The sequence below is a fragment of the Microcebus murinus genome, chromosome 20 (assembly GCF_040939455.1).
Source record: "Microcebus murinus isolate Inina chromosome 20, M.murinus_Inina_mat1.0, whole genome shotgun sequence".
NCBI lineage: Eukaryota > Metazoa > Chordata > Mammalia > Primates > Cheirogaleidae > Microcebus > Microcebus murinus.
In genome coordinates, this window is record NC_134123.1 from 40,900,501 (window position 1) to 40,913,016 (window position 12,516).

Below are 12,516 nucleotides of genomic sequence, written 5' to 3' on the forward strand. Positions count from 1 at the left end.
GCGCATGGGGGAGGGGAGCGAGTGTAGGGGCGTCTCTCGGGATGTGTCCCATGGGTGGGGTGGGGTGGGGTGGGGTGGGGTGGGGTGGGGTGGTTTGGGGGGCTCTGAAGAAATCAATCCCCTCTGTCTCCTCCCTCTGGAAAACCCCCAAGCCCTTGGAGAACTGCGGGCACCGCTACCGTGGGGGCCGGACCCTGCTCTGTGTCCTTCTCTGGCCCGGTCCAAGGGGCCTGGGCCTGGCCCGGGGTGGATTGGACCCCAACCACCCCGGGGTGTGGACTTGCTAAAAATCGGCGATTAGCTATTGGATTCGAGCTTCATCTGGGTCATTTCACTAATGAATGCACCGAAAAGAGTTTCCTAATACATCTGTGAGGGTGGCAACTGAAAGAGAAATTTAAAGCTGACAGAATAGGCGAGGAAAGGCACAGGAGATTTCCAAACCCAGTAAGGAAGCCTTTCCCGAAATGGAAGAAAGAAAGGAGCAAATGAAAACACCGGTAGCCCGCCGGGGTCAGAGTCTGCTCATTAGAGAAAGTACCCTGACCAGGTTCACCCGTGGGTGGGTGGCGAGCTAGCGGCATTCAGAAGAGCGAGGCCCACAGTCTGTGCAGAAGACACCTGCACTCGGGCGTGTGTGGCGGCTCGATTCACAAGCAGCTCAGATGTTAAACCAAGGAGAAGCCAGGGAGTTCCCAACGCCCCAGGTGTCCTCAGCCCACGACTGGCTGCTGTGAAAATGCGAAGCCCGGGTCCCGGTCTCAGAGCAGGACAACCAGGAGGTGTGATGTACACCCCGGGGTTCCCAGGAGGATCAGGCTGAAGCTTGGACTTGGCCTCAAAGTGTCCCCTCGCCTGGCCACCCCCTTCCCCTTCCTGCTCCTCTACTCCTGGTGCCCCTCCACCCAGGGGCCAGACCTTAAACAGTCACCCGCAAGAGAATCCTGGTCCCAAAGAAGCCTTCTGGGGGACCCGTGCTGAGAGAGGTTGTGGGCATGGCCCGCTGGGGCTCTGCCCGACGCAGGTCTGGGAGATGCAACCTCCCAGCTCTGGGTCCCTGCAGGAAGTGTCGGCAAGAACAGGGCCAGTCCTCCAAAGGCCCAGGTGCAGGGAGCCCAGGCCAAGCAGCCTGTGGAAGAAGCCACATGCCGTGCCACCCCGGGAACACGACTGTAGGTCACGGCCCCTGCCACCTCCTCCTCCTCCTCCTCCTCCTCCTGCTCCTCCTCCTCTCCCCGACATGGAGCAGGGCTCAGAGACACCTCAGACGCTGCTAGCAAAGTCCAAAGGGCATCGGTTGCTCCTCCAAAGCGCACCCCCGACCCCCAGCAGGCCGCGTTGTCCAGCCAGCCCCTGGGCCTCCCCGGGGTGCCCGGCACAAAAGTGCAGACACCCACCTGACTGGCAATATCAGCTTGAGGACGTTTCTGCCACTCTAAGGACCCGCAGGCCAGCTGGGCCTCCGGGCAGGCAGGACAGAGAGCCCCGGAATCCGACGCGGCGGAGAGCTGGGTGTACGTCCCCACCAGGAGGCGGTCCCCACCTCCACGGCTCTCCCCTCGCGGGGAGCGGCAGCCGCAGGGCCTCAGAGAAGACACCAGGCTGGGCCCCCGCGGCACAGTGGGGGCACGTGCCCCGCGCGAGACTGCTGCGGCCGCCCTGCTGCCGGGTTCCTGGAGGGCTTCCTGGAAGCAGCGTCCACACCAAGCCCTTGGAAGGCCCAGGCGACGGAGGAGCCCGAGGTGGGGAGGAGCGAGTCAGGCAGGGGCCAAGGTGATGGGCCGGGCGGGGAGGAGCGTGTCACGCAGGGGCAGAGGACGGTGACAGGCCGGGCGGGAAGGAGCCGGTCAGGCAGGGGACCAGGACAGTGACGGGCCTGGCGGGGGAGGAGCGCCTCAGGCTGGGGCAGAGGAGACTGGGCTGGGTAGGGGTCAGGGTTACAGTTAGGGCGCCATTCACAATCGCAAAGATGTGGAAGCGCCCCGAGTGCCCATCGATCCACGGGTGCATTAATGAAATGTGGCGCGTGGACACCACGGAGTGCCGTTCAGCTATGAGGAACAGCGGTGAGAGGGCACCTCTCGTGTTCTCCCGGCCAGAGCTGGAACCCGTTCCAGTAAGCCAAGTGTCCCAAGAACGGACACAAGAGCGCCACGTGCGCGCGCTCGCCGGCAGATTGGTAGGAACCGATGGACACCTAAGTGGACACAGAGGAATCGCCTTCATCGGGTGGGTGTCGGGCGGGCGTGGGGAGGGGATGGGCGTGCACATCCATTAGGAATGGGGTGGGTGCGCACCAACCGGGGCATGGGCGCACTTGAAGCTCTGACCCGAGGGGGGAGGCGGGGACAGGGCGATGCAGCTGACCTTAACATTGGTACCCCCACCATACGCTGGGAGAAAATGAGAAATAAATGAATCAGAAAACGGGGGGGAGGGGGGCACGGGCAATACATGTCACCTCAATACGTGGACTCCCATGATCTGCTCGGAGAGAGAGAGAAAAGGAAATGTAATCATAGAGATAAGAGACACCTTTTCAGAAAATGAATCCGAAAAGAAAAGTAAAATGAGGCCTGTGGAGCAGGTCTGCGTGTGACTCCGGATCCCCCAACATCCAGTGCCACCACCAAAGATTCCTACGTGTAGCCCGTAGAACCCCAAAAGCAACGGGACGAGTTCTGGTCACATACTCGCTCAAAATGACGTCCTGGAATTCTCCTGGAACTCCCTCCCCTCTCAGCCTCTCAAGGTTTCCTCCAGCGTGTCGGTTCCCACAGACCAGACCTTTGGTCTGACACCTGACAGTCCAGATGCCACGCATGCTGCCGCGTGGCGGCGGTGTCACGGCTCGGGACAAGAGGAGGCCCCACGGTGCGGGCTGGGGCGCCAGGCACCGCGACGGGCGCTGAGGGTGGGGGTGATCCCCCGGACCGCCGCCGCGCTCCCAGAAAGGGGACAGAACAAGAGGCAAAAAACAAAAAAAACAAAAGCCTACGGCACCCGGTATTCCCGGGCGGTCTCCCATCCAAGTACTAACCAGGCCCGACCCTGCTTAGCTTCGGAGATCAGACGAGACCGGGCGCGTTCAGGCCGGCTTGGCCGGAGACGGTGGAGGGCGCCCCTGCCCCGCTCAAGAAGCCGAGCCTCTCTGCGCTTCCCCTCGCCGGCCGGGTCCGGCGGGCTCCGCGGGACTGGGGAGAGGGGCGGGGCGGCGTGGGGGGCTGTCCACACACACACACACACACACGCGTGCGCGCGCGCGCGAGATGGGCCTCCACGGGTGGACCCGCCAAGGTGGAGACCTTCCAGCCCCCCTCCTCTCCTCGCCTCGCCTCCTTCACCTACCCGCCCCCCACCCCCAGCGCGCCGCCGCTGCTGACTGCGCACGCGCGCGCGCGCGGGGCGCTCGACCTTTGCCCCCAGCCAGGGGCCGCCCTCCCCCACAAACCCTTTCAGCTGTGCCCCCCGCCCTGTGCGTGGGCTGCCGCCTATTCCCCAGGGCCAGGGCTGGGGCACAGCGCATGGGGGAGGGGAGCGAGTGTAGGGGCGTCTCTCGGGATGTGTCCCATGGGTGGGGTGGGGTGGGGTGGGGTGGGGTGGGGTGGGGTGGTTTGGGGGGCTCTGAAGAAATCAATCCCCTCTGTCTCCTCCCTCTGGAAAACCCCCAAGCCCTTGGAGAACTGCGGGCACCGCTACCGTGGGGGCCGGACCCTGCTCTGTGTCCTTCTCTGGCCCGGTCCAAGGGGCCTGGGCCTGGCCCGGGGTGGATTGGACCCCAACCACCCCGGGGTGTGGACTTGCTAAAAATCGGCGATTAGCTATTGGATTCGAGCTTCATCTGGGTCATTTCACTAATGAATGCACCGAAAAGAGTTTCCTAATACATCTGTGAGGGTGGCAACTGAAAGAGAAATTTAAAGCTGACAGAATAGGCGAGGAAAGGCACAGGAGATTTCCAAACCCAGTAAGGAAGCCTTTCCCGAAATGGAAGAAAGAAAGGAGCAAATGAAAACACCGGTAGCCCGCCGGGGTCAGAGTCTGCTCATTAGAGAAAGTACCCTGACCAGGTTCACCCGTGGGTGGGTGGCGAGCTAGCGGCATTCAGAAGAGCGAGGCCCACAGTCTGTGCAGAAGACACCTGCACTCGGGCGTGTGTGGCGGCTCGATTCACAAGCAGCTCAGATGTTAAACCAAGGAGAAGCCAGGGAGTTCCCAACGCCCCAGGTGTCCTCAGCCCACGACTGGCTGCTGTGAAAATGCGAAGCCCGGGTCCCGGTCTCAGAGCAGGACAACCAGGAGGTGTGATGTACACCCCGGGGTTCCCAGGAGGATCAGGCTGAAGCTTGGACTTGGCCTCAAAGTGTCCCCTCGCCTGGCCACCCCCTTCCCCTTCCTGCTCCTCTACTCCTGGTGCCCCTCCACCCAGGGGCCAGACCTTAAACAGTCACCCGCAAGAGAATCCTGGTCCCAAAGAAGCCTTCTGGGGGACCCGTGCTGAGAGAGGTTGTGGGCATGGCCCGCTGGGGCTCTGCCCGACGCAGGTCTGGGAGATGCAACCTCCCAGCTCTGGGTCCCTGCAGGAAGTGTCGGCAAGAACAGGGCCAGTCCTCCAAAGGCCCAGGTGCAGGGAGCCCAGGCCAAGCAGCCTGTGGAAGAAGCCACATGCCGTGCCACCCCGGGAACACGACTGTAGGTCACGGCCCCTGCCACCTCCTCCTCCTCCTCCTCCTCCTCCTGCTCCTCCTCCTCTCCCCGACATGGAGCAGGGCTCAGAGACACCTCAGACGCTGCTAGCAAAGTCCAAAGGGCATCGGTTGCTCCTCCAAAGCGCACCCCCGACCCCCAGCAGGCCGCGTTGTCCAGCCAGCCCCTGGGCCTCCCCGGGGTGCCCGGCACAAAAGTGCAGACACCCACCTGACTGGCAATATCAGCTTGAGGACGTTTCTGCCACTCTAAGGACCCGCAGGCCAGCTGGGCCTCCGGGCAGGCAGGACAGAGAGCCCCGGAATCCGACGCGGCGGAGAGCTGGGTGTACGTCCCCACCAGGAGGCGGTCCCCACCTCCACGGCTCTCCCCTCGCGGGGAGCGGCAGCCGCAGGGCCTCAGAGAAGACACCAGGCTGGGCCCCCGCGGCACAGTGGGGGCACGTGCCCCGCGCGAGACTGCTGCGGCCGCCCTGCTGCCGGGTTCCTGGAGGGCTTCCTGGAAGCAGCGTCCACACCAAGCCCTTGGAAGGCCCAGGCGACGGAGGAGCCCGAGGTGGGGAGGAGCGAGTCAGGCAGGGGCCAAGGTGATGGGCCGGGCGGGGAGGAGCGTGTCACGCAGGGGCAGAGGACGGTGACAGGCCGGGCGGGAAGGAGCCGGTCAGGCAGGGGACCAGGACAGTGACGGGCCTGGCGGGGGAGGAGCGCCTCAGGCTGGGGCAGAGGAGACTGGGCTGGGTAGGGGTCAGGGTTACAGTTAGGGCGCCATTCACAATCGCAAAGATGTGGAAGCGCCCCGAGTGCCCATCGATCCACGGGTGCATTAATGAAATGTGGCGCGTGGACACCACGGAGTGCCGTTCAGCTATGAGGAACAGCGGTGAGAGGGCACCTCTCGTGTTCTCCCGGCCAGAGCTGGAACCCGTTCCAGTAAGCCAAGTGTCCCAAGAACGGACACAAGAGCGCCACGTGCGCGCGCTCGCCGGCAGATTGGTAGGAACCGATGGACACCTAAGTGGACACAGAGGAATCGCCTTCATCGGGTGGGTGTCGGGCGGGCGTGGGGAGGGGATGGGCGTGCACATCCATTAGGAATGGGGTGGGTGCGCACCAACCGGGGCATGGGCGCACTTGAAGCTCTGACCCGAGGGGGGAGGCGGGGACAGGGCGATGCAGCTGACCTTAACATTGGTACCCCCACCATACGCTGGGAGAAAATGAGAAATAAATGAATCAGAAAACGGGGGGGAGGGGGGCACGGGCAATACATGTCACCTCAATACGTGGACTCCCATGATCTGCTCGGAGAGAGAGAGAAAAGGAAATGTAATCATAGAGATAAGAGACACCTTTTCAGAAAATGAATCCGAAAAGAAAAGTAAAATGAGGCCTGTGGAGCAGGTCTGCGTGTGACTCCGGATCCCCCAACATCCAGTGCCACCACCAAAGATTCCTACGTGTAGCCCGTAGAACCCCAAAAGCAACGGGACGAGTTCTGGTCACATACTCGCTCAAAATGACGTCCTGGAATTCTCCTGGAACTCCCTCCCCTCTCAGCCTCTCAAGGTTTCCTCCAGCGTGTCGGTTCCCACAGACCAGACCTTTGGTCTGACACCTGACAGTCCAGATGCCACGCATGCTGCCGCGTGGCGGCGGTGTCACGGCTCGGGACAAGAGGAGGCCCCACGGTGCGGGCTGGGGCGCCAGGCACCGCGACGGGCGCTGAGGGTGGGGGTGATCCCCCGGACCGCCGCCGCGCTCCCAGAAAGGGGACAGAACAAGAGGCAAAAAACAAAAAAAACAAAAGCCTACGGCACCCGGTATTCCCGGGCGGTCTCCCATCCAAGTACTAACCAGGCCCGACCCTGCTTAGCTTCGGAGATCAGACGAGACCGGGCGCGTTCAGGCCGGCTTGGCCGGAGACGGTGGAGGGCGCCCCTGCCCCGCTCAAGAAGCCGAGCCTCTCTGCGCTTCCCCTCGCCGGCCGGGTCCGGCGGGCTCCGCGGGACTGGGGAGAGGGGCGGGGCGGCGTGGGGGGCTGTCCACACACACACACACACACACGCGTGCGCGCGCGCGCGAGATGGGCCTCCACGGGTGGACCCGCCAAGGTGGAGACCTTCCAGCCCCCCTCCTCTCCTCGCCTCGCCTCCTTCACCTACCCGCCCCCCACCCCCAGCGCGCCGCCGCTGCTGACTGCGCACGCGCGCGCGCGCGCGGGGCGCTCGACCTTTGCCCCCAGCCAGGGGCCGCCCTCCCCCACAAACCCTTTCAGCTGTGCCCCCCGCCCTGTGCGTGGGCTGCCGCCTATTCCCCAGGGCCAGGGCTGGGGCACAGCGCATGGGGGAGGGGAGCGAGTGTAGGGGCGTCTCTCGGGATGTGTCCCATGGGTGGGGTGGGGTGGGGTGGGGTGGGGTGGGGTGGGGTGGTTTGGGGGGCTCTGAAGAAATCAATCCCCTCTGTCTCCTCCCTCTGGAAAACCCCCAAGCCCTTGGAGAACTGCGGGCACCGCTACCGTGGGGGCCGGACCCTGCTCTGTGTCCTTCTCTGGCCCGGTCCAAGGGGCCTGGGCCTGGCCCGGGGTGGATTGGACCCCAACCACCCCGGGGTGTGGACTTGCTAAAAATCGGCGATTAGCTATTGGATTCGAGCTTCATCTGGGTCATTTCACTAATGAATGCACCGAAAAGAGTTTCCTAATACATCTGTGAGGGTGGCAACTGAAAGAGAAATTTAAAGCTGACAGAATAGGCGAGGAAAGGCACAGGAGATTTCCAAACCCAGTAAGGAAGCCTTTCCCGAAATGGAAGAAAGAAAGGAGCAAATGAAAACACCGGTAGCCCGCCGGGGTCAGAGTCTGCTCATTAGAGAAAGTACCCTGACCAGGTTCACCCGTGGGTGGGTGGCGAGCTAGCGGCATTCAGAAGAGCGAGGCCCACAGTCTGTGCAGAAGACACCTGCACTCGGGCGTGTGTGGCGGCTCGATTCACAAGCAGCTCAGATGTTAAACCAAGGAGAAGCCAGGGAGTTCCCAACGCCCCAGGTGTCCTCAGCCCACGACTGGCTGCTGTGAAAATGCGAAGCCCGGGTCCCGGTCTCAGAGCAGGACAACCAGGAGGTGTGATGTACACCCCGGGGTTCCCAGGAGGATCAGGCTGAAGCTTGGACTTGGCCTCAAAGTGTCCCCTCGCCTGGCCACCCCCTTCCCCTTCCTGCTCCTCTACTCCTGGTGCCCCTCCACCCAGGGGCCAGACCTTAAACAGTCACCCGCAAGAGAATCCTGGTCCCAAAGAAGCCTTCTGGGGGACCCGTGCTGAGAGAGGTTGTGGGCATGGCCCGCTGGGGCTCTGCCCGACCCAGGTCTGGGAGATGCAACCTCCCAGCTCTGGGTCCCTGCAGGAAGTGTCGGCAAGAACAGGGCCAGTCCTCCAAAGGCCCAGGTGCAGGGAGCCCAGGCCAAGCAGCCTGTGGAAGAAGCCACATGCCGTGCCACCCCGGGAACACGACTGTAGGTCACGGCCCCTGCCACCTCCTCCTCCTCCTCCTCCTCCTCCTGCTCCTCCTCCTCTCCCCGACATGGAGCAGGGCTCAGAGACACCTCAGACGCTGCTAGCAAAGTCCAAAGGGCATCGGTTGCTCCTCCAAAGCGCACCCCCGACCCCCAGCAGGCCGCGTTGTCCAGCCAGCCCCTGGGCCTCCCCGGGGTGCCCGGCACAAAAGTGCAGACACCCACCTGACTGGCAATATCAGCTTGAGGACGTTTCTGCCACTCTAAGGACCCGCAGGCCAGCTGGGCCTCCGGGCAGGCAGGACAGAGAGCCCCGGAATCCGACGCGGCGGAGAGCTGGGTGTACGTCCCCACCAGGAGGCGGTCCCCACCTCCACGGCTCTCCCCTCGCGGGGAGCGGCAGCCGCAGGGCCTCAGAGAAGACACCAGGCTGGGCCCCCGCGGCACAGTGGGGGCACGTGCCCCGCGCGAGACTGCTGCGGCCGCCCTGCTGCCGGGTTCCTGGAGGGCTTCCTGGAAGCAGCGTCCACACCAAGCCCTTGGAAGGCCCAGGCGACGGAGGAGCCCGAGGTGGGGAGGAGCGAGTCAGGCAGGGGCCAAGGTGATGGGCCGGGCGGGGAGGAGCGTGTCACGCAGGGGCAGAGGACGGTGACAGGCCGGGCGGGAAGGAGCCGGTCAGGCAGGGGACCAGGACAGTGACGGGCCTGGCGGGGGAGGAGCGCCTCAGGCTGGGGCAGAGGAGACTGGGCTGGGTAGGGGTCAGGGTTACAGTTAGGGCGCCATTCACAATCGCAAAGATGTGGAAGCGCCCCGAGTGCCCATCGATCCACGGGTGCATTAATGAAATGTGGCGCGTGGACACCACGGAGTGCCGTTCAGCTATGAGGAACAGCGGTGAGAGGGCACCTCTCGTGTTCTCCCGGCCAGAGCTGGAACCCGTTCCAGTAAGCCAAGTGTCCCAAGAACGGACACAAGAGCGCCACGTGCGCGCGCTCGCCGGCAGATTGGTAGGAACCGATGGACACCTAAGTGGACACAGAGGAATCGCCTTCATCGGGTGGGTGTCGGGCGGGCGTGGGGAGGGGATGGGCGTGCACATCCATTAGGAATGGGGTGGGTGCGCACCAACCGGGGCATGGGCGCACTTGAAGCTCTGACCCGAGGGGGGAGGCGGGGACAGGGCGATGCAGCTGACCTTAACATTGGTACCCCCACCATACGCTGGGAGAAAATGAGAAATAAATGAATCAGAAAACGGGGGGGAGGGGGGCACGGGCAATACATGTCACCTCAATACGTGGACTCCCATGATCTGCTCGGAGAGAGAGAGAAAAGGAAATGTAATCATAGAGATAAGAGACACCTTTTCAGAAAATGAATCCGAAAAGAAAAGTAAAATGAGGCCTGTGGAGCAGGTCTGCGTGTGACTCCGGATCCCCCAACATCCAGTGCCACCACCAAAGATTCCTACGTGTAGCCCGTAGAACCCCAAAAGCAACGGGACGAGTTCTGGTCACATACTCGCTCAAAATGACGTCCTGGAATTCTCCTGGAACTCCCTCCCCTCTCAGCCTCTCAAGGTTTCCTCCAGCGTGTCGGTTCCCACAGACCAGACCTTTGGTCTGACACCTGACAGTCCAGATGCCACGCATGCTGCCGCGTGGCGGCGGTGTCACGGCTCGGGACAAGAGGAGGCCCCACGGTGCGGGCTGGGGCGCCAGGCACCGCGACGGGCGCTGAGGGTGGGGGTGATCCCCCGGACCGCCGCCGCCGCGCTCCCAGAAAGGGGACAGAACAAGAGGCAAAAAACAAAAAAAACAAAAGCCTACGGCACCCGGTATTCCCGGGCGGTCTCCCATCCAAGTACTAACCAGGCCCGACCCTGCTTAGCTTCGGAGATCAGACGAGACCGGGCGCGTTCAGGCCGGCTTGGCCGGAGACGGTGGAGGGCGCCCCTGCCCCGCTCAAGAAGCCGAGCCTCTCTGCGCTTCCCCTCGCCGGCCGGGTCCGGCGGGCTCCGCGGGACTGGGGAGAGGGGCGGGGCGGCGTGGGGGGCTGTCCACACACACACACACACACACGCGTGCGCGCGCGCGCGAGATGGGCCTCCACGGGTGGACCCGCCAAGGTGGAGACCTTCCAGCCCCCCTCCTCTCCTCGCCTCGCCTCCTTCACCTACCCGCCCCCCACCCCCAGCGCGCCGCCGCTGCTGACTGCGCACGCGCGCGCGGGGCGCTCGACCTTTGCCCCCAGCCAGGGGCCGCCCTCCCCCACAAACCCTTTCAGCTGTGCCCCCCGCCCTGTGCGTGGGCTGCCGCCTATTCCCCAGGGCCAGGGCTGGGGCACAGCGCATGGGGGAGGGGAGCGAGTGTAGGGGCGTCTCTCGGGATGTGTCCCATGGGTGGGGTGGGGTGGGGTGGGGTGGGGTGGGGTGGGGTGGTTTGGGGGGCTCTGAAGAAATCAATCCCCTCTGTCTCCTCCCTCTGGAAAACCCCCAAGCCCTTGGAGAACTGCGGGCACCGCTACCGTGGGGGCCGGACCCTGCTCTGTGTCCTTCTCTGGCCCGGTCCAAGGGGCCTGGGCCTGGCCCGGGGTGGATTGGACCCCAACCACCCCGGGGTGTGGACTTGCTAAAAATCGGCGATTAGCTATTGGATTCTCATCTGGGTCATTTCACTAATGAATGCACCGAAAAGAGTTTCCTAATACATCTGTGAGGGTGGCAACTGAAAGAGAAATTTAAAGCTGACAGAATAGGCGAGGAAAGGCACAGGAGATTTCCAAACCCAGTAAGGAAGCCTTTCCCGAAATGGAAGAAAGAAAGGAGCAAATGAAAACACCGGTAGCCCGCCGGGGTCAGAGTCTGCTCATTAGAGAAAGTACCCTGACCAGGTTCACCCGTGGGTGGGTGGCGAGCTAGCGGCATTCAGAAGAGCGAGGCCCACAGTCTGTGCAGAAGACACCTGCACTCGGGCGTGTGTGGCGGCTCGATTCACAAGCAGCTCAGATGTTAAACCAAGGAGAAGCCAGGGAGTTCCCAACGCCCCAGGTGTCCTCAGCCCACGACTGGCTGCTGTGAAAATGCGAAGCCCGGGTCCCGGTCTCAGAGCAGGACAACCAGGAGGTGTGATGTACACCCCGGGGTTCCCAGGAGGATCAGGCTGAAGCTTGGACTTGGCCTCAAAGTGTCCCCTCGCCTGGCCACCCCCTTCCCCTTCCTGCTCCTCTACTCCTGGTGCCCCTCCACCCAGGGGCCAGACCTTAAACAGTCACCCGCAAGAGAATCCTGGTCCCAAAGAAGCCTTCTGGGGGACCCGTGCTGAGAGAGGTTGTGGGCATGGCCCGCTGGGGCTCTGCCCGACCCAGGTCTGGGAGATGCAACCTCCCAGCTCTGGGTCCCTGCAGGAAGTGTCGGCAAGAACAGGGCCAGTCCTCCAAAGGCCCAGGTGCAGGGAGCCCAGGCCAAGCAGCCTGTGGAAGAAGCCACATGCCGTGCCACCCCGGGAACACGACTGTAGGTCACGGCCCCTGCCACCTCCTCCTCCTCCTCCTCCTCCTCCTGCTCCTCCTCCTCTCCCCGACATGGAGCAGGGCTCAGAGACACCTCAGACGCTGCTAGCAAAGTCCAAAGGGCATCGGTTGCTCCTCCAAAGCGCACCCCCGACCCCCAGCAGGCCGCGTTGTCCAGCCAGCCCCTGGGCCTCCCCGGGGTGCCCGGCACAAAAGTGCAGACACCCACCTGACTGGCAATATCAGCTTGAGGACGTTTCTGCCACTCTAAGGACCCGCAGGCCAGCTGGGCCTCCGGGCAGGCAGGACAGAGAGCCCCGGAATCCGACGCGGCGGAGAGCTGGGTGTACGTCCCCACCAGGAGGCGGTCCCCACCTCCACGGCTCTCCCCTCGCGGGGAGCGGCAGCCGCAGGGCCTCAGAGAAGACACCAGGCTGGGCCCCCGCGGCACAGTGGGGGCACGTGCCCCGCGCGAGACTGCTGCGGCCGCCCTGCTGCCGGGTTCCTGGAGGGCTTCCTGGAAGCAGCGTCCACACCAAGCCCTTGGAAGGCCCAGGCGACGGAGGAGCCCGAGGTGGGGAGGAGCGAGTCAGGCAGGGGCCAAGGTGATGGGCCGGGCGGGGAGGAGCGTGTCACGCAGGGGCAGAGGACGGTGACAGGCCGGGCGGGAAGGAGCCGGTCAGGCAGGGGACCAGGACAGTGACGGGCCTGGCGGGGGAGGAGCGCCTCAGGCTGGGGCAGAGGAGACTGGGCTGGGTAGGGGTCAGGGTTACAGTTAGGGCGCCATTCACA

General features: G+C 63.8%; 3 pseudogenes; all 3 read right to left on the reverse strand.

Annotated features, from left to right (window-relative positions):
• Nucleotides 1–2,991: 2,991 nt before the first annotated feature.
• Nucleotides 2,992–3,110, reverse strand: LOC142862814 (uncharacterized; annotated as a pseudogene).
• A 3,401-nt stretch (nt 3,111–6,511) lies between these two features.
• On the reverse strand, nt 6,512–6,630 carry LOC142862815 (uncharacterized; annotated as a pseudogene).
• Nucleotides 6,631–10,036: 3,406 nt separating this feature from the next.
• LOC142862816 (uncharacterized) lies at nt 10,037–10,155 on the reverse strand (annotated as a pseudogene).
• Nucleotides 10,156–12,516: the final 2,361 nt, after the last annotated feature.